The sequence below is a fragment of the Desmodus rotundus genome, chromosome 8 (genome assembly GCF_022682495.2).
Source record: "Desmodus rotundus isolate HL8 chromosome 8, HLdesRot8A.1, whole genome shotgun sequence".
Taxonomy (NCBI): Eukaryota; Metazoa; Chordata; class Mammalia; order Chiroptera; family Phyllostomidae; genus Desmodus; species Desmodus rotundus.
This window is the reverse complement of record NC_071394.1, coordinates 40,382,556-40,403,993: the sequence shown is the minus strand read 5'-3', so window position 1 is coordinate 40,403,993 and position 21,438 is coordinate 40,382,556.

Genomic DNA, 21,438 nt, shown 5'->3' with positions numbered 1-21,438 from the left:
GGTGGGCACGGCTGGCGGCCAGGGTCCCTCCTGCCGCAGCCCTTACCTGCTCTCTGCACTTTCCCTGGCAGGCCCCTGGGTGTCTATCTTTTCCTTGGTGGCTGTTAAATGACTACTGTTGCCACCAGGGCCACTCTTAACTCTGCAGATTTGGGGCTCCATCCAGGGCCGAGGGTGGGGGGCAGACTCTCTCTTTCCCTTTCTAGATTCTTTTTTTCGTTGAGACATAATTGACATAAAACATTGTATTAGATTCGAGTATACAACGTGATGATTTGAGATATGTGTATACTGTGGAATGATCGCCACAATAAGTCTACAAAAGATCCCTCACCACACCGCTGCACACTTTTTCCCCTGCGGTGAGAGCTCTCTTAGACAAGGTCAGGTGTTGTTAACTCTAGTCGCTGTGCTGTACACGACACCCTTGGGCCTTTATTTTCTGACCGGTGGTTTTGTACCCTTTCGACCACCTTCACTCGTACACATTTTGTATTAGGTTCTCCAAAGAGCTGCTGGGCGTTCCAGTTTTAAGTCTCCAGAGAATGGTCCAGGGTGCACTTGAAAGATACCACGGAGAAGTGCTTCTTGCGTTTCCTAAATGCTTGGGGATGCAGTAGGAGCTGACTCATTCCTGACTCCCATTTGCCTGCATTTCCTTCTCATTCGAGATAAACCTAGTTGGGGTTTCCTGGGAAACAGATTCTGGGATGAAGATTTGGGTGTAGGAGATTTCCTGGGAGGACCTGCAGGGCCAGCCCCTGCAGGGAGTGACGACAGCAGGCTGTGGCATGGGGCGCCGAGCCCAGGCTCCCCCTGTTCTAGGCACAGGGACGGCCTTTTGGCCTCTATAGCCACACTTGCCAGTCCTGGGAGGCAGCCTGCCCCAGGAAGGGTGGGACTTTGCGCAGCATTCTCTCTGAGAAGGGCAGTTCCTGAGTCAGGAGGGGGCTGAGTGCCGTCTGCCCCAGAGCCCTCAGCAGGGGAATTTCGGTGTTTCAGGCTTAAGGAGGGCATCTGGGTGGCCAATGCCACAACGCCCACTACTTCCTTTTAGGGGTTTAGGGATTTGCAATGCAGAGTTGCTTAAGTTTCCAGAACTGACTGCAGATCCCAAAGTCCTTGTCACTATTTTTTTAAAAGATGTTACTTATTTATGTTTAGAGAGAGGGGAATGGAGGGAGACAAAAAGGGAGAGAAACATCCATGTGGGAAACATTGATCGGTGGCCTCTCCAGGGATGGATGTGCCAATCAGGAGTGTGTGCTGACCGGAAGTTGAACTGGCAACCTTTTGCTCTGTGGGTCGACGCCCAACCAATTGGGCCACACCAGTCAGGGCACCATTTTTTTTTTTTTAAGGCAGTCTAGATGGACTTATGCAAAGAGGATTTCAGGAAGTCTTGGAATTGCCGAGCAGTGCCTGGTTGGGCTTACCATCCCTTTCAGTTATCTTCATACTTATCTAGACCCCTGTGAAGGGTTGAGTGCCTGTCTTTTAAATTACATCCTCTCTTTTGTGTGTTTGTGGGTAAGGAGACTGAGGCCCAGCAAGGTTAAACAGCTTGCCCAAAGTTGCATAACTGGTGCTAGAATCAAAACAATAACTGAGACTATATTGTTTTCACTCTGGGTCAGTTTCTTTGTCACCTACCTCCCGGGCATCTGTCTCGAAAAGTGCTTGATACTCACAAAACCTGCAGAGTCTCATTGTGGCAAAGGCAAAGGACAGATTTCAGTCCTGCCCTTACTTGATTTCTTTTGGGTATTTAACTATTGGCCTCTTCCTTTCAAAGTTTTCTCTTCCTTTGTCTTCTGGAAAACTACAGTCTCTGGATTTCCTCCTCCTTTCCTGGCTCATCTTTCTCCGTTTGTCCATTAAATGTTTCTGTTCCCTGAAGTTTAATTTCATGCCATCTTATCTTTTCAGTCTATGCCTTCCCTCCAGATGATCTCATTTACTCTCACAAAATAGTCACATTTTAAGCTAATGATGCCTAAACTGATATTTCTATCCCGGATTCCATTTTTGAAGCTTGTATCCAGCAGGCTGCTTGCTGAATAACTCTGCTCCAGTGTCCTGCTGGCCCCTCTAGTCAACAGCTGCATTGTTCAGCACCCTTTGTTTGCAAAGCCATATTGAACAGAAATTAACATTTGAACTTGCTTATGCCAAAATGTGGTTTGTTGATTATGTGACCAAGTGTTGGGCACCTGGAATCAGGGACTCCAGTGCATTGGACCTGCCTCAATCCCTTCTCCTGGCTTCTCTTGCTGTATTGGCTTTATTCCAGCCAAGCATTTCCTGGCCTTTTCAATATAATTGCTGGCAGCTCTTAGATTCCTGTCTGAGAGCATCACACCAGGAAAGGAAAGAGGCTCTTCTCTTCAGTTGCATTTAAAAAATATACCTTGGAGGACCCTGCTGGTCCGTCCTATATATGCCCATCTTACACACTGTTTACTGTGGAATAATAATAATAATAATATAATTAAAAAAATAGCTGACATTATTAAACACATTTCTTGTGGCAGCCACCGTGCTTAACCATACTACTGATATTATTTCACATGCTCTTTGCAGTAACTCCCTGTGCAGGTACTATTACTATCACCATTCTGTAAATGAAGACTGAGTTTGAAAGGCGAAGTAACGTGTGCAGAGTCACTTATCTAGTAAGAGGTGGAGCCATGATTCAAATGCAGGCAGTTGGACTCCACAGCTTGTATGAACCACGAGAGTGCTCCTCCTCCCTTCAGAGGTGGGAATGCTGCTCTTCGATGGACAAAGATGTATCGGTACTTCATTCCTTTCTTTTTTTTTTTTAAATTGTGGTAAAATATGTATAGCATAAATTTACCATTTTAAAGTGAGATTAAGTACATTTACAATGTTGTATTACTACTATCTAGTTCCAAAATGTTTTCAGCACTGAAAATGGCAACCCTGTACATATTAAGCAGTCACTCCCCATTGCTCCCTCCCTGCAGTCCCTGGCAACCACAAAACTGCTTTCTGTCTAAAGTTTTGCCTATTTCAGAGATTTCACATAAATGGAAACATGCAATATGATGCCTTTTGTGTCTGGCTTCTTTCATTTAGCATAATGATTTCAATGTTCACCCATGTTGTAGCATGGGTCAGTATTTCACTCCTTTTTCATGGCTGTACAATATTTCATTGTATGGATATACCACAGTTTGTTTGCTCATTCATCAGTTGATGGACATTTGGTTGTTTCCATTTATTGCCTATTATGAGTAATGATAATATGAACATTTGTGTATGCCAGACACAAAAGATCATATATTGTGTGTGATTTTATTTATGTGCAATATTCAGAATAAGCCAAATCCATAGACACAGAAAGCAGATTAATGTTGCCAGGTGCCGAGGGGACGGGATAATAGGGAGTGACTCTTTAATGGATATGGGTTTTCTTTTTCGGGATGACGAAAATGCTCTGGAGTTAGATAGTGGTGATGATTACACAACATTGTGAATGTACTAAAAGCCATCGAATTATATGGCTTAAGATGGTTAAAATGTGAATTTAAAAAAAGAGAGGAAGTGGGGTAAATCAACTGAGAAATGTTTACAGCCCACTCAAGCTGAAACAGCTCCAAATACATCCAATTTCTTCTATCAGCCTCAAACCCGTTTCTTTTTCCAGGCCCTCACCATGGCAACTCCCACACCAAGGGTTCAGTGGCCCAGGTGAGCCCATGCCATCCTTGATCTCTCCTGCAGTCACATCTTCTACAGCTAAACCATCACGAGTGGTGTATATCCTCCTCATCCTCCAAATATCTCAATCCATTCTTTTTTGCCATCACACTGTTATTAGTGTTATTAGAAATACATATCATTTACTGAGCATTTCCTATGTATCCATCACTGTGCCGAGGCCTTTAACGCAGACCGCTTTTGGTTTTCACACGGATTTCGCACTTGTCACCCAACTGCCGTAGGCCCTAGTCTTCACTGCACTCCGCTGCTATTCTGTTCTGTTCTATCCTTTTTATTTGTAGAATGATATTTCTAAGTTGGTAGCTTGCTTATGAGACTCCCATTCTTTTTTATGATTTTATAGATTTTATTTTTTAAATATATTTTATTTATTATGCTATTACAGTTGTCCCATTTTTTCTCCCCTTTATCCCCCACTGCCTGCACCCCCCCTCCACCATCATGCCCCCACCTTACTGCATGTCCATGGGTTGTGCATGTAAGTTCTTTAGCTTCTCCATTTCCCATACTATTCTTAACCTCCCCCTGTCTACTTTGTACCTACCATTTATGCTATTTATTCCCTGTACCTTTTCCCCCATTCTCCTCCTCCCCATCCCCACTGATAACTCTCCATGTGATCTCCATTTCTGTGATTCTGTTCCTGTTCTAGTTGTTTGCTTAGTTTTGGGTTTTTTTGTTGTTGTTGTTGAGAGTTGTGAGTTTGTTGTCATTTTACTGTTTGTATTTTTGATCTTTTTCTTAGATAGATCTCTTTAACATTTCCTATAATAAGGGCTTGGTGATGATGAACTCCTTTAACTTGACCTTATCTGGGAAGCACTTTATCTGCCCTTCTATTCTAAATGACTCCCATTCTTAAAACTTTAGTTTCCCATCACCCTTAGACCAAAGACCAAGCTCCTTAATTAGAATGCCAAGGCATCATATATTTTTTATTTGCCATCTTCTTGATTCTCAAGCCTCACTTTCTTCTTCCTTCTGGCTCCTCTGCCCAAGCATCTGGAATCACTTACTGTTTGTCAAAAGCTCCATGCTGTCTTGCTGGCCTTTGTGCTTTTGTATATGATGTCTTTTTGCCAGAGACACACTTCCTGTCAACTCTCTCTTCACCTGGATATCTCGTATTCAACATTCAGGTCTCGGTGTCAATGGCACTTCTTTTGGGAAGCCTTCCCTTGGCCCTCTGAAGAACCCCTTTTATGGGCTCCCACAGAGCCTCACACTCACTTTTACTGTTATGTGCACTACACTCTATTGCAGAGGCCAGTTCAAGGGACCGTACGTTCCTTGGGACAAGTATCATTCACAGGCCTTTCCTACCACCTGGCATGACACAGGCTCACGTGAGTCTGATTGAATGTGTTACAGGACTGGAACTTCCCTTCCAGAAGTGGAACCTGACTCCGTGGGTGAGAGTGGAGTACCATTAGAGCAAGGGCTCACGCACAGGCCGCATCGCCCTGCTGTGCCTCAGAGTCTCCATGTGTCAGTGGCAATGAAGAGGAGCGTTCACGGTGTAGGTCTCCCAATCCACAGTGTGACTCATGCTGCCATAGGGATCGTACAGAAACTGGACAAAGATAAAACATAGCATTGCAAGCATTTGTTTTTTAAAAAGTGGCTGTAGAGTCCTTGTCATGGGTGATGGTCAAGGCCTTTCTATAGCCCGCCTTTAGTGTTTCAAAAACTCCGCCTCCTTCCCCTCATCACCACCACTAATGACTCCACATTGCAGCTCTCTGTTATTTCTCCTTCACTGAAAGTAAGTCATTGTAAAGGCATCCATTTCATGGACAACTATTGCATATTATACTGAGGCAGAGCACGTTTAATGACAAGAAATAAAAAGGATTGACTGTTCCTGCAGACTCGTCACAGTGGATCGCCTAGAGAGTTTTATTTCCCTGTTGTGTGGAGGAGGCAGCGCCGTGTGTGAGGTGGGAGCCCATGTTCGTTATGCAGCCAGTTCGCCTCCCCCATTCGTTTCCCCCGTTGATTTCTGAGGGCACATCGAGGTATAGAAGAGGGTTCTTCAGAAACAAAACCAACCCACACCTATTTATTTTTACTCTGGTAATGAAAACAACAAATCCTCTGCTTGTAACAGAAAGCCAGGAATATTCTCTGGCAGGAGAAAGGAAACATATGTTGAATGTTCATGCCTGTTGATCTTAACCCCTTCTATGTCAGTGAAAGGAGATAGCATACTGTTGCCTTTCTGCTCAGGCCTCTTGTAGCCCAGGGAGGCTGAGGAGGGAGTGGAGCAGAGAGCTTTTATCTCATCCGAAAAGAGTCAGCTTTGGCCTTGCCCAGCGAAGGTGCACTTGCTAAGGTTATCATGGGTGCTCCGTTTGCCCTGGTAACCTTTGACTGCTGCAGTAAGGAGTGCTGGCCCAGATTCTTGTAACAAAGCACAGGAAGCTCTAGCTGGTGGTGCTGGCCAGTGGCCAGGCAGGTGTAGCTTCTGCAACCTCCTGAGGGCCAGTGTGGTGCAGTGGGAAGATTACAGGTGTGAGAGCCTGCCAGACCTGGCTTTACATTGCAGCTCTCATACTTCCTTGCTGTTACTAGGAACTCCTGAGACTCAGTTTCCTCACCTGTAAAATGGGCTCAATAATTTCTACTTTGAAGCTTTATTGTGAGGAATCAATACTGATAAAATGACTAACATAATTGATATCTTGCTCTGGGCCAGGCTCTGTGCTGTGTCTTTTACAAACACATGATATAAACAAATGAGCTAGCATTTCAGCCTCCTGACAAGCTGTGAAGTCATTTTCTACTATTTCCATGTTACAAGTGAAGCGACAGGTTTAGAGGTATTGAGTAACTTAGTTGACATCAGACAGCTAGTAACAATCAGAGCCTGGGGGAACTCAGGCTGGTATGTCCCAAAGTCGTGACCATAACATTGACATAAGTTTTTCTCTAGCTTAAGCAATGTACTAAACCTTTTAGCGGGGGTCAGGTGGGGAGAGAGGATTCTTGGATCCCCATGATGGATGTAAATGATTTTTGTTAAATGTAGCTAAATGTTCATAAGCTGAAAATTAAGTGTATTTTGGATAATGTATGGAGATGTTGCTGCTTTATTCATCACCATGGGACCATGGTGCCAAGCACTAAAGGCACAAGAGCTTCCGAGGTCGGCATCAGTCTTCTGCCACGTGCCCTGTGATAGCTCAGTGCTCCCGCCGCTTCTCCCGTAGGAATTGCAGTCACGGTGCTGCCTTGCAGCTCTGATGTCATGGGCTGGAAGACAGGATTTCCATCTTAAGTTCACTTCTGTTGGTTTTACATTAATCTTCGATGCAGAGCAACTTGGTGCCAACACATTTATAAAAAACAAATGCTCTGGCAGGCAGGACCAACATTCTCAAATTTTAGTAATGGACAGACCCTCTTAAAAGAAAAACTGTTTCATAAAAGGAAAAAGTGATACGAATAAGGTTGTTATTTATATGATTGAAAATGTGCTTTTATTACTTTTAAAAAGATCATTAGTTTAAATGGGCCACAAAATTTAAGTATTCTGCTGGGAATCCCCATGCTATTAAGAGTACAGCTGAGCAATGATGTGGAGAAAAGGGAGCCCCAGTACACTGTTTGTGGGAATGTGAACTGGCTCACCTAGAATGGAAACAGTCTGGAGGTTTCTCAAAAAATTAAAAATAGAATTACCATATTATCCAGCAATCTCATTTCTGGGTATATATCCAAAAAAATGGAGTCACCATCTTCTAGAATTTTGTGCATGCACATGTTGATTGTAGTGTTATTCAGAACAGCCAAGGTCAGGTTCAGCTGAGTGACAGTCAATGAATGAGTGGACTAAGAAGGTGTGGCAAATATGTATACATATGAAGTAGAATACTATTCAGCTCCAAAAAAGAAGAAAATCCTGCCACTTGTGACAAAATAGACAGAACCTGGGGGCATTCTGCCAAGTGAAATAATAGTTATTATGATGATATTATAATGATAAATTATATGTAAATTATATATGAAATATATAAATTATTAAAATTACAAAAATGTTTTGAAGTTAGAAAAATTATTATAAAATAATGTCAGAGGATGACAAATACTGTATGACCTCATTTATATGTGGAATATACAAAAACGCCAACTATAGACACAGAGTAGAATGGTGGTTGTCAGGGACTGGGGGGGAAGTAGGAGATGTTGAGAAAGGGTACACACTTCCAGTTATTAGATGAACAAGCTGGGGACCTAATGTACAGAATTAGTGACACTAGTTAACAATACAGTATTGTGGACTTTAAAGTTGCTAGGGAAGTAGATATGAAATGTTCTCATCACACACAAAAGTGATAACTGTGAAGTAGGGGGTGTGCTAACTAACCTTATTTTGGCTCATCTCACAAGCTATACATGTATCAAATCATCACATTATCCACCTTAAACTTACACAATGCTGTATGTTACTTACATTTCAAAAGAGCTGGGAGGGAGAAACGAATACAGCCGAGGACTCCGAGGGGTCCGTGGGACCCTCCCTGCTGGGAACAACTGATCTTATTGCTTCCACAGTGCAGGGGCACAGAAAGTGTTCGGCTCCAGTGTTGTGAAATAATTATTTACTCCGTTACATTTTTAACTAAATTTTTTGAATAGACAATATATGGTCCACAATTTTAAAAGTATAAAAAAGAGATGTGATACTTACATGAATGTATGTATATGCTACACAAGGAATTGGTTTTTAATCTTAATGTTTTTCAACAATCTGCCAATCAGAAAGGTGAATAATCTTGGAAAGGTACGTAAAGCATACAGATGACATTTTTTGGTGTGTACTTCTGGTCACAGTTGACTTCAAATGCCAGTGAGGCAGGTTTTTAGAAGCCTGGTTAAATAACTTTCACATAACATACACCTACGTGTACTTCTGCGCGTTCTCCCTTGATAGCAGAAGCCGGTGTTGGAGAGAAGGCTCCCCGTGTCGATGAGACAGCACAGCATGTGTTGGATTGAACGGACCGTCAGTAAGTCAGAGACGTGTTGCCTGTTGCAAAGCATAACATTTCAAGACACTGAATCCAGGAATTAGATTTGTGTTGCTGGGAAGGCTCTGAGAGAACAGATGTGAAACGCTAAGCCAAATGAGCATGTGAGTTTTCCACATCTGTCCTTTTAATTTTCTGTATTTTTGCTTCATTATCTGTGTCGTTGGGATGCTGTGTCTGTCATATGCCAACAGATGGCAATATTATAAGATCATTTTTTCAGGCTGGTTAAAGTGAACGACATTCTCTGCTGCTGCCAGATTAGTCAGATAGAAGAAACAAGATCTTTATTGGTTGTCTCGTAGGTATTACAAAATCTTATTTTCCTAAATTTTTCATAAAACATCAGCAAAGTTTTTTTTTACCTCCCGCTGCCTTATCTTGACTAGTTTTCTTTCACTTTTAACATCACATCTAAATCCATCTTTGCTGTATTCTATGTGCAAATCTTGATATATCTGCTAATAGTAAAAGCAAAGTTTATAACTATAAATATTATTAATTACTAGTAGGTGTATAAAATGTATATGTCAAATGAAATTTCTTTGTGTTTTTTGAGAACAAAATATAAACAAACCACACTCATACTGTCCCTCCTTTTTAAAATTTAAGTAAATTTATAGGGGTAACATTGGTTCATCCTTCTCTTTTAACCAATTTTTAGATTGGCAGAAGTGTTTTTTATTTTAGAAACACTTGTTTGTTTAAAATCTGTAAACACTTCAAGACAGTAAATGTCATATTGTGGATACTAGGCTGCTCTTATTAATTATTCTGTAAAACCTGACCCTACGATAGAACCTTTAAAGACATTTAAGGAGCTCCGAGTTCTGGCTGCTGGGATGAGCTTTGAGCAAAACTTAAGATGGCAGAGAAATGATTTTGCTTATATGAAATTATTAAATAATCAAAACTGATGTATTGGTAATGAAATTAGAATAATGGTTACCTCTGGGCGTGGCAGTGGGTAGGGGTGCAGGTACAGGCTGGGAAGGTCCCTGTGTGAGCAAGTTATGGGTTCTGAGAATATTCTATGCTCTCCCCACCTGTGCTCACATTCACTGAATCATTATGATCCTGTAGTTTGAATGGCCCTCATTGCCTTCCTTTCTTCTGTTCCCGCTGAGCATCCTTTCTCCCTTCTGAGACAGGGGTGCTGTCATTCCAGGATTGTGCTCCTTCTTCCTCCTGAACTGCCTTCCGCAGGGTCAGTTCTTCCCACATTCCTGCAGTCAGGGTAGATGTCACTGGCAACTGAAACTGAGCTCAGAACTCATTCTTGCACTCTCTGCATTCGGGGTTCTCTCCATGTATTACTCACAAGACCGTGCAGCAGTGGCCTGGGTATGCACGTGACCCCCCTGGACTGTCCTTTCCACGAGGGCAGCATCTTGATCACTGCTGCAGCTCAAGTACACGGATGACGTATTTTGAAGAATCAATTCCAAACATTCTAATAAATCTTCCTGCTTCCTGCCTCATTCTCAAGTCCTTTCTGAAACCCCTGTCTTGTTACGTTTCTTACTCTTCCTATCAAGAGCCCCCTGAGCTTTTAGAATGGAGGCCAGAACTCTTCACCTGCCACTCAAGTGTGATCGAACACTTGATCAGAGTATCTGCTCAGAGTATCTGAGCCAAAGAAGAACACAAGTCTTTTTGGAAGAAAAAGTTTTTATTTTCACTTGTGACAAGTAAAGGAGGCAGGGGGATAGTTTTCAAAGTTCTCCCTCCCCCAAAAGAGGCTTAGCCATTGCTACATACACTATTTGGTTAATTGCACATTAATTTCTTCTTTGCAGTTGGCTAAACTTATCCAGGTGCGTTCAGGTCAAGCTCATCCAGTTGCAGCTGCATCTGTAAAATGCTGTGCTACATTTTAACATTGAGCAAGAATAGCATTTAGTAGGAACCACCCAGACCTTGAGACCCTAGTCCTGTCTTACACAGGGACTCTACCCCACAAGCCAACACGGGGTGGGGTAGAGTTGTGGGACCCTTCCTCCCACCACTCCTCTCAATTGCCCTCCGTCTGGGGATCAGACCCCTCACCAATCTCAAACTTAGGCTCCTCAAGGCCCTGTTCACACTTTCATTCATCACGCAAATACAGTTTGCTTTCTGTTAGTTTCCAGGGACTATGATATGCTCTGAGGTACAGAGGTTAGTTAGCAAGATATATAATATCCCTGCTCTTGTGGAACCTACACTTTAGCACAATGGAGGCAATAGTAATAATTAAATAAACAAGATAATTAACAATTTCTGAGAAATGATATGAAGTGATTTCATAAGTGAAACACTAACTTTGTAGAGCATTCTTTAAAATCATGCAGTCAATGGCAGTTGTTTTAATTGAAATAATTTTACCGGCATTATTGAGCTTTCGTATTAAATTCTGGGAACTCCCACGGCGGTATCCCTGTGTCTTTTATATGTTGATTCCTTCAATGGCTTAAAAAATGTCCCACAGATGTTTCTTAGAAAAGCTTTTACAAACTTTTAAGTAAGGGAAAGCACCAATAAACACACTTCAGGTGAGAGAGGTCAGTATTGCTATGTAGCATTTGGGGTTTTTAATCATTCACCTTGAAGTAGGAAATCAAAGGCATAGTGTGATGTACAGAAAGAGCAGGGCAGGTCAAGAATTTTCAGTCTCATTCTGATAGCTAACTATGTGACCTTGAATAATTCACTTAGCTCATTGTGCTCACTTATAACAGAGATATTTCAAGTTGAAAAACCTCTAGATTCTTTTCCTATGTTAAAGTTTCATTATCAATGGCAGCCAGCAGGGATAGGACCACCCCTCACACATCTTACTTAAAAGAAGCTTCATTTAAACATCAAATCAATGTTTTTCTTTCTCCCTTACTCTCTCTCAAATCTATAAATAAACTTTTAAAAAAGAAGTATCATGTATTACATTTTGGCTATCTTTAGAAAAGAAATGAAGGTTTATAATATTCTTTAGCCTACCGTTTTTGTGGTGTTATTGCACTGCTAGTTCCAACCACGGGTTCTCAGACCTCGTCTAATTTAACTTAACCAGCAATGTCTGACCGGGGGAACGTTTCCTCCTGCTTGCTGAGCCCTTTGTCATCAGTCTCTTCATTCTCCTTCTATTTCACCGACTATCTCGGTCTCCTTGCCTCTTCCTCTTCCTCTTCCTGCCTTCTAAATAGCGGCAGGGCCTGGAGGTGTCGGGTCTGCCCAGGGCTAGTATTGGGATACTGGAAGGACATTCTTAAAAAACATACAGACATCTGCTTCAGACAACAGCCATTTTTACCTTGTAGTCTGTGCTGTTGGGCCAGTGCAATCACATGAACTCATCTACTGATGCACGTCCCTGGAAACTCTCAACTTTTCCCCATACTTCCAAACTTCAAAGTATTCCTTTACTCATCTATGCGATTAGAAGCATAAAAGATTATGAAGATGTAATGGAGATTTTTCCATTCTATTATATGATTAAGCTTCATGATATCAATGGAATTGGCTTTTGGCCAAGTCTTGTAACTAATTGGCTTGTGGCGATGAGGAGGAATATAACAACTTGTGTTATTAAATGGTGTTGCGTTAGGTTTAATGGTTGTGAGAGTGGGGTGAGCTCTGACAACACTCCTGGAATCTTTAACACTCACAGGCATTGCAGGGGTCTGACCTGAGAGGAGCCGCTCCTCCCACCTTGGCTTCGTGCAGCTCTCCAGGAGGAAGAGCATCTACTACTTCCTCCTCGACATAAGGTCCTTCAGGTAATTTAAGTTTTTACATGCCATCTGCTTCTCTTGCTTCTCTCTCTCCAAGTAGATGATGTGGACCAATTCAGCTTGGTCATAAATCCATTTTCCTTAACTTTTTTTTTTTTGGTAGAAGGGTCTTATGTATAATTAAAGCTGAAAATTGGCACTTGGTTATAGCAGGAGACACATTTGCTGCTTTGAATTTAGGTTTTCATTTTATCAAGTAACACACTCCCCCTGGTCTCCTCCAAAGCAGCTTGGAGTATATTCTCTAGAGTCTGTATTTATTGCAAAAATATAGAGCTGTGGGCCAGATTTAAATTCTATAAACTTTCCTATGCAATGGATGCTCAAAAGAGAAATGTTAATGAGGTTTCTATGTAAGAACTAGAAATTTGGAGGCAAATATTTTCTAAGGTGTAGCTGCTTCACTAATGCCCTTTCTCCAGGGTTCTAACTATTAATTTAGATCCGAGGCCCAGTTTGTGTTTTCCATTTGCCCATGTGGTTTATTTATAAACAGTTTGTTTATGGAAGCTACATGTCTTGTTTTTAAATAAGACTGTGATATTATTACTGCTCATGGCAATCTCCAGTCTAATTTAATCATTCGCCTGATACGGTTTCTCGAATTGAATTGTGTGAGTTATAGACTGTGCTGAGGGACTCAAAGCTACCTGTTGTCCCAGGGCTCGCTCAAGCCCTCTGCACAGGAAGCTGAAGTTTACAGAGGAATTGCTGGGTAAACAAGAATTTAAACAAACACGTGTGGAGACCAAGGGGGACTATTAAGAGCTTGGGTAATGTAATAAAGTCACCCATAGCTCTGGGTGTACACACTGCAGATTTATGCAAGTAATTAATAGTGTCTTGCCAAGAGAGTCTGTAGGCTTTTTAAAAGGAATCTTTCTTTGTGTCTTTTGATATTTAAAGAGCTGTAATTACGATGGCAGAGCTTTGAGTTCTATTTTTTTTCCACCCTCTTATACACATTAATTTATGGACCAATCCGGCGTTACAGACAAGCTAATGAAAGAACCACACACTCCCTTTATAATTTTTTTTTACAGTTCCACCGTGTGGATGAATGTAAAGTAGTTAATGCTATAAATAAGCATAATGATGTATCTCTTCTCTCAATTGCCAGTTGTTGATGCTGTAGTCTCACACAATAGAAAAAAAGAATGGAATTTAAATCTGTACCCATCTCGTTTTATTTTTCTCTCTTGTGCTCCAGTTAAGAAATTCAAATGTCTGCCATTATGAGGTGTTTAAAAAAAAGACTCAAACTGGATTTTTTCCTCCTCTATTTTTGGAGTTATGGAAGGCTCAGAAAAAAAATTACATAACTCCATCAGTCCATTGGGCTTTGCCAGGCTCACACTCTGTCTCCTCAGTAATAATTCTTCTGTTTCTCCCCAATTTTATTGAGGCATAATTGACAAATAAAAGTTACATATTAATATTTAAGGTGTAAAATACGATAGCTTGCTATGTGTATCTGTTATGAGGTGATGACCCCCATCAAGTTAATTCACACATCTATCACCTGACATAGCTACCGTTTTTTTTTTTTTTTTCCTGGGCGTGTGGGTGGTGAGAACTCTTAAGACCTATTCTCTTAGCAAATTTCAAGTGTACAGTTTAGTATTTAATTATAGTCACCATGCCATACATGACATCTCCAGAACTTACTCATCTCATGACTGAAATGTTGTAAACTTTGACCAAGATCTCCTCATTTCCCCCACTTGTAACCCTTGGCCACTACCATTCTCCTCTCTGGTTCTATGAGTTCGACATTTTTGATCCCGGCATAAGTGAGATCACACAGCACTTGTCTCGCTGTGTCAGGCTTATTTCACTTCTCATAATAATCTCTTTCACCCTGGTCAGGGTTGGGGAAAAGCCCCCTGTGACTGGAGCATGCAGATCCCTGGTCTTCAGGACGCCAAACCACATGGGACACACCAACGGTGAACCTTCATGTGTTCACAGAAATAGTTCAGCTTCTTGTGGGAGAGCCTTGGGCGGGAACCATGATTGTACGTATTCTCTCAGACTTTAGAGTATCCCTTTTTCAGTTTGAAGGATGATTGTTTATTCTACAAACAAGCCATTTTTGTATGCAACTTAACCTAAGGTATACATTTATTAAGACATTTTACCTAAACAGCCTGTGGAGCACAAGACCAAGGCCAGGGTTCGTGGCATTCACATAACTGGAGTCCAAAATGTGAGCCCCAGTCATATGGTTTTCATAGAAGTGCTGGAGCCAAGACACTTCCAACCCTTTCTCCACACAGTGACTCACTCAGCTTTTCCACACAAAATGCACTCTGCGCCGCACTCCGTTCTTGGGACTCAACGACGTGTTCCGTAATACCAGCCTCAAGACTGCTAATGCTCTTCTGTTTGTTGTATGTGTTTCCTCCGTGAACTTAGACCTCGAAGGGACTTCTGTCCCATCTAACCCGTTTTTTTTTCACAGATAGAAGCGAGATCCAGAAAGAGGAGGTGGTATGCTGGGGTCCAGCAGGGAGTTGGTGGCAGACCTGGGATTAGGTCTCCATTATTCATGGACAGGCGTCCTTCTGGGTAGTGCTACCTGTCAGTTCCATCGCGTCAGAGTGTTAACAGTCACTTTGCCGATATCTCAGTGTGTTGACCCCTTTGCACTGTACTTCCCTGAGGGGCAAAGGCCATTCGTGCTTACGCAGTTCCCTAAGGTGCCTGGGAGAACTTTATGAAAGATGACGAGCGCATAATGTGCACTATACTCCAGCAGCAACAGAGCATAATTTTTAAAAACCACGTTGGGGTGTGGAAATCCTGACACCGCAAATGTTTTGGTAAATCATCTGGTTCAGATGAGCTATCCCAGAAGGGAGTCACTAAATGTGAGCCACATCAATGACAAGGAGAGGACTTCTTGAGAAAAACAGAGCCCACACAACTGATACAATTTAACGAACATTTAATTTAAACGTAATTTGGTAGACAGCATACTACAATAATGTAGAACGGATAGGCTAAGGGCGTTTGCCCTGTGTTGGTCCTATGAAGGGCACGTGTTTAGTTGTTTTTTGGGGGGGGAGATGTTGTTTACTGGTCTGTCATGGAATTTCCCACTTGTGTTCATGGGTTTTGGAAAGTTCTTCTCATCTCGATACTGTTGTACTAATTGCCAAGAATTACCATGTACTTTGTTTACTTTTTTTTGAAGTTCAAATCCTAAGTACTGGGTGATTATTAACTATATTTCCATAGTAATTGTCACTGCTATTTCTAATCTGCTACTAGGAGGAAGAAAATGGCCGATGATTTGTTCTCTCCCTTTGTGAGGAGATGTAAGCGCTTGCTATTTAAAAATTATTCTTGACACTTAGGAAAGACAGTGAGGCAGACTTTATTCAACGGGCGACTGCAATGGGGTTTGCAGCAGGGGAGAGCGATCAGGCTCAACACAAGGAAAAGTAGGAATTTACAGCCAAGAAGCAGGTGGGGTTAGTGGATGGAAACTTACTCAGAGGAAGCATCAGGAGTCAGGGGGTATTCTGGGTCAAACGACCTAACAGGATCCTTGCGGAAAGCAGGCCAGGGTGATCAAGCATCATTGGTGGGGTGGCAGGGGATGAGGAGCCTGATTAGATGTCAAGGGTGATCAGACATGGTGGATGGAGGGTGGGAGGATTCTGGTTAAACTGACTTATCAGGAGTCTTTCTAAAATCGAACAATTCAGACACAAATACAGAAGTCCACAAGTTGAGGCCTAGTTGAGAAAGAGTGCAGAAGAGACTGACTAGAGTTTGGTCAAAGTATCTTTGTCAATGCCCAGGGAAGAGAGAAGACAAGTGATGGGGTATGATATCCAGGTAAAAGTACTAATAACCAACCTAATTAATGGTATTTTATAGGAGGGGAATTCTTATTGGTGGGATGTTTTAGTAAGATGTCCCTGGTTCACAATGCTTAGGGTAAAGAGACCTAGAATCTGTGGATTAATGAAACATGGCTTCTTAGAAGATGTCACAGATGTAACCTTCTAGATATTGTTCAGAGATAGTTTACAACTTGAAATGCTCCCTGCCGGGAGGGAAAACCATACTTTACCCGGGGAACTGATCCATTGCTCTGAGACAGAGGGTCCAACTGATGCAGAGAGTAAGGACCTGCAGGGCTGTAGCTGGCATTTCAGACCTCCCCTTGCTGTGCCTGTGCCCCTGAGCTACTTGAATTCTTAAGATTATTAGGCAAGTTTGATATGGGTAAGATCCTTGATTCCTGTGAGTGACTCGGCTGCCTGATCCTTTAGGTTAGCTCATCTGTGCTGCAGAAATACAAGGAGATGGGCTTTTCTTCAGTGTTTTTTCTCAGGGATGCCCACTTGTAGTAGTGACGCCAGAGGATTTGCCCCCTGAGGACCATCCCTGCCTATGTCCCATGATGGAGAAGGCTGGTCTATGTGAATCTCTTCTTTTTTTTAGGAGGAGAAGAGACCAACTTCTAGTTTGAACATTGTTGGAAAAGTTCTCTTCATTTGTGAGGAAAACATCACCTCTTTGGGATTCCCACTTATGAATTCTCCAAAAGTGCTCTCTTGCAGCAGCTGCCCAGATTTGTCCCTGTTTTACCATTTTATGAACACTGTGTTTGTGAGCGATGGGTAGATGGCAAATAGGGGTAGCAGTGCGGAGCTCTCCTTGTCTTAACTGACATTGTCTGTTCTTTACATTGTTCTCGAAAGAACAATGCTTTTTCTGGTCATGGACTGAGCACGAGACTGGAAGTCAGATAACGATCCTTTTCTGCTTCTCATTGTTTTCCTGCATTTGAATGTGTAATTTATTTTCTGGTCTTCACTCCCTTAAAAAATAGAGTTAAATATTTTCCTTTTTTGTCAAAAGTTCTCAAACGATTTATGTTTGTGCCTGTGTGCTCCTACATGTGTGTATGTGATGGAGACAGACAGGAAAATCGTGTTGCCCTTGGTTCCCTAATACCAGGCAGCAAATGCAATCGGCAGAAACTTCATAATTGGTTTTTAGATAATAGCACAGCACACTTTATGAGTATTTAAGCTCAAATGTTTAATACACATTCAATAAAATAATAATAATAAATCAACCCTGGCTGGTGTAGCTTAGTGGACTGGGTGCGGGCTGTGAACCAAAGAGTGGCCAGTTTGATTCCCAGTCAGGGCACTTGCCTGGGTTGTGGGTGAGGTCCCCAGTGGGGGCATGTGAGAGGCAACCACACATTGATGTTTCTCTCCCTTTCTTTCTCTCTCCTTTCCCCTCTCTCTAAAAAAAATAAGTTCAATCTTTAACAAAGTAGTAATAATGCCAGTAGATTGATTGGCATACAGATCTCTAGAACACAGTGTAAGTAAACCAAATCCATGTCACCTGTATCAAACTTTATGACTGTCCTTTATTAAATTAGAGCTTTTGAGAAAGTGACCCTATGTTTCCATATTTGTTGTTCATTGGAAAATAAACTTTTTAAGGTTGGAAAAGCCTCATAGTTAATATATGAAATTCTGTCTAAGGTCAGAAAAAAATCATTTCACTGATTTTTATAGAAGTACAAAATTGAACCAAAGTAAGTTAAAACAAAATTTCACCATTTTTAACAATAGTCTTTATCTATACCTATTTTTTTCCTAGTGTGTAGTAGCTAAAAGAAGATTCTTTAGACTATGTATGTGACAAAAATCAAGAACTATAATTTTAAAAGTATACAATTTTAAGAAGACCAAATTACCCCCAAAAGTTGTTTAATACCATGTTGGCTCTTTAAAAAGCGTTTGAATTTACATCGATGATCCTTTATTGTCACTGCTGGGTACAGTCATTGATACTAGAGATAGAGCAGGTTATACCCGTCCTCATGGAGCTTGCATCCTCGTGGGCAAGAAAGAAAATGAATAAACTCAACATGTCACTTAGAAGATATATTTGAACTGACAAGTGCTAGAGAGAAAAAAGAGAGGAAGAAGACTAGGGCATTGTGGGAATGGGAGGCCACTGCGGTTTTAAATGGAGGGATCAGGACAGACTCTTATGATGAAATATGGGCAAAGGCGGTGAGGAAGTGTGTCTTGTCACTGTATCAGGGACGACCAAAAGGAACAGCCAGGGGAGAGCCTCCTGTGGCAGCAGTATGTCCTGAATGCTTAAGACCAACATAGTGGCCACTCTAGAAAAGAGTGGAACAAGAAAGAAAAAGAGTAATAGAAGATACCATCAGAGAAGCAATGGCGTGTGTGTGTCTGTGCATGAACACGCAGATTGTGGGAGGCCTTATGGACCATGGTGAGGCATAGCTTACTCTGAGTGAGCTCAGAACTCACTGCAGGGCTTTCAGCAGGGGTGCGATATAACATGACTCGAGTGAATTTGCAGTATTCGCTCTGGGGATAAGGTAGGAACGTTATAGGTAGATGATACTTGGGTCATAGATTAACAAAACTAGGTGGGATTAAAAGGATCATTTGGCTGCAGTGTTGAGTATAGGTAGGAAAGCAAAGACAGTAGTGTGGGAGATATTGCAATAATCCAGGCAGAGTTGATGGGGGCTTGGACCAGGGTAGTGGAAAGGGTTTAATTCTGCGTTTGTTGAGAAAGCCGACAGAATTTGCTGACAGATTGGATATGGAATATTAGTGAAAGAGGAGTTAGAGACAATTCCAAGCTCTTTTCCTTGTGTCTAGAAGGGTGGAATTGCCAATAACTGAGATGGGGATGATTCCAGAAGAAGGTCTTGAGGCTCATTCTGTGTATGTCAGATGTGAGATGTCTGTCAGATGTTCAAATGGAGATATCAACTTGGTAGTTCAATATATGAGCCTGAAATCCAGGGAAGAGTTCTGGGCTGGAGGTATACATTTGGACTCTCTGGCAAATAGATGGCATTTAAAGCTATGCCCTTGGACGGGACCAATGAAGTAACAACTGAAGAAGAGACGCAGCCCAGGAAGGAGTCTTGAGGAGCTTCAATGTTCAGAAGTTGAGAAGCTGAGGAAGGACTAGTAAACGGCACTGAGAAGGAACCTCCTGAGTATCAGGAACCAGCAAGTGAGTGCAGTGTTTGGAGGACAAGTGAAGACAGTGTTTCAGGAGGAGGGTTGTTCATTGTTTTGGAATATGATTCATTGACATTCTATCTTGAGCATTTAGAGATTCTCCAATATTTGCCATTTAATATTTTAAAAGTCAAAACTTACTGTAGCATAAACATTATTTGAAATTGTAGGGGAGCAGGATTTTGCTACCCCAAAGTATGTCTCTTTGGCATGAGGGTTATTTTAGGTTGATTTTAAGAAGTGGTCTTGGGAAGAGCTTTATATCTTCCCCTTAACTGTCTAAAGATAATTTAGGTGAAAGGCCTGGTCCGGGAACAGCACCATCACCAGAGGTATCTACAGAAAATATGAAGCTAGGTTTGTGGGGGGCAAGCGGGGGGTGGACTCATGAGCCATGGAGACCAGAGTCATCTTGGTGTCCCACTGTTTGCATGGCTTGGCAAACATTTGTTTACCAAACACTTGTTTTTCTCTATGTCCATTGCTTGCCTTCCCTTTGCAGTCCTGGCTCCTACCCCCTTTCCTTCATTCAGAGTGGTGGATAAGTCCCAGTTGCCTGACCACCTGTGGGGCCCCATATTCTTATGAAGCCCCCATACATACATAATTAAATTTAATTTTTCCTGTTAGTTTGTATCATGTCAATTTAATTCTTAAACCATCCAGAAGAACTTAGAAGGGCAGAAGAGAAATATTTCTTCCCCAGCAAAATCAAGCAGTTTTCTTCTAAGAAGGGAGTGAAATATTCTTTTTTCTTCTCTATAATTCTTTGGGAGAAATATTAGAGTAAACTAACACTAGTTGTACCTTTTACATGATGGACTATATGGTGTAGCTTGAAACAATTTGGAGACAAACAGTATTTATAATGTGTAATAATAAATACCGATCTTTTTTACTTGGATAACAATGCAGTATTTAAAATGAAATAATTGACTAAGAGGATAGTTTTAAAAAATTTGATGAAAACACAAGTTTTTTCCCCCATCTACGTGCTAGATATAGAGGATGCTCGCAGCTTATACATACCCAATCAAGCACTTCTCGTTCTTCGAGGTTATTTATTTATTTATTTTTTTTGGTGCCTTTTTGTACATTGGAAAAGGAATTACTCATTTGCAAGCGTGTGAAACTCATGAAGGCAGATGGAACATTGTATTACATGATCTCTAAAGCCTCACCTAGTTCAAAGATTCTAAGAATAATGCTTTTAGCACTGGTCTGTATTAACCAACTTGGATGGGGGTTGGGAGTTAGCAGCCCTTCAAATAAGCTGGATTAACCCCACCGCCATTTCTCTTAGGGAAAAGGCAGCTCAGCTTTTTAAAGCATATAGGTCATCAGTAAAAGTTAGATTATGAAAGTCTTCTAGTCACAATCATTCCATAGAGTAATAGAATTGAATGTGATTTAGGCTTAAGAGTGAGGGAAATGAATTTTTAGTTAAGAGCCATGAAAATCAGCACTATTTTATATAGTTTAAATAGACTGCTATTCTTGGTTCAATATAGAAATTCATTCAGTTCCGTTTCCTCGAGTTCAGAGGTAATAAAAAGATACACATTTTTCTTCAAATTCAATCAATTTTGGAAGGGCCTATAATTTTAAAGCTATTTTTTTGTTTAAATTGCATAACTACTAATTTTTCATTGCCAATTCCAAAGAGAGATAATCCAATCCAATCCTCTCATGTCTGTTTTAAGATTCCATAGAGGAAGCATGGGATGACATGATGCCAGAGAAGTCCTTTCTCTCTTCAAGTGTTGTCTGATGTTTCAGAGAAGTTCCAAAGTCGGGCAGAATCTCAGAACTTCACATCAGCAA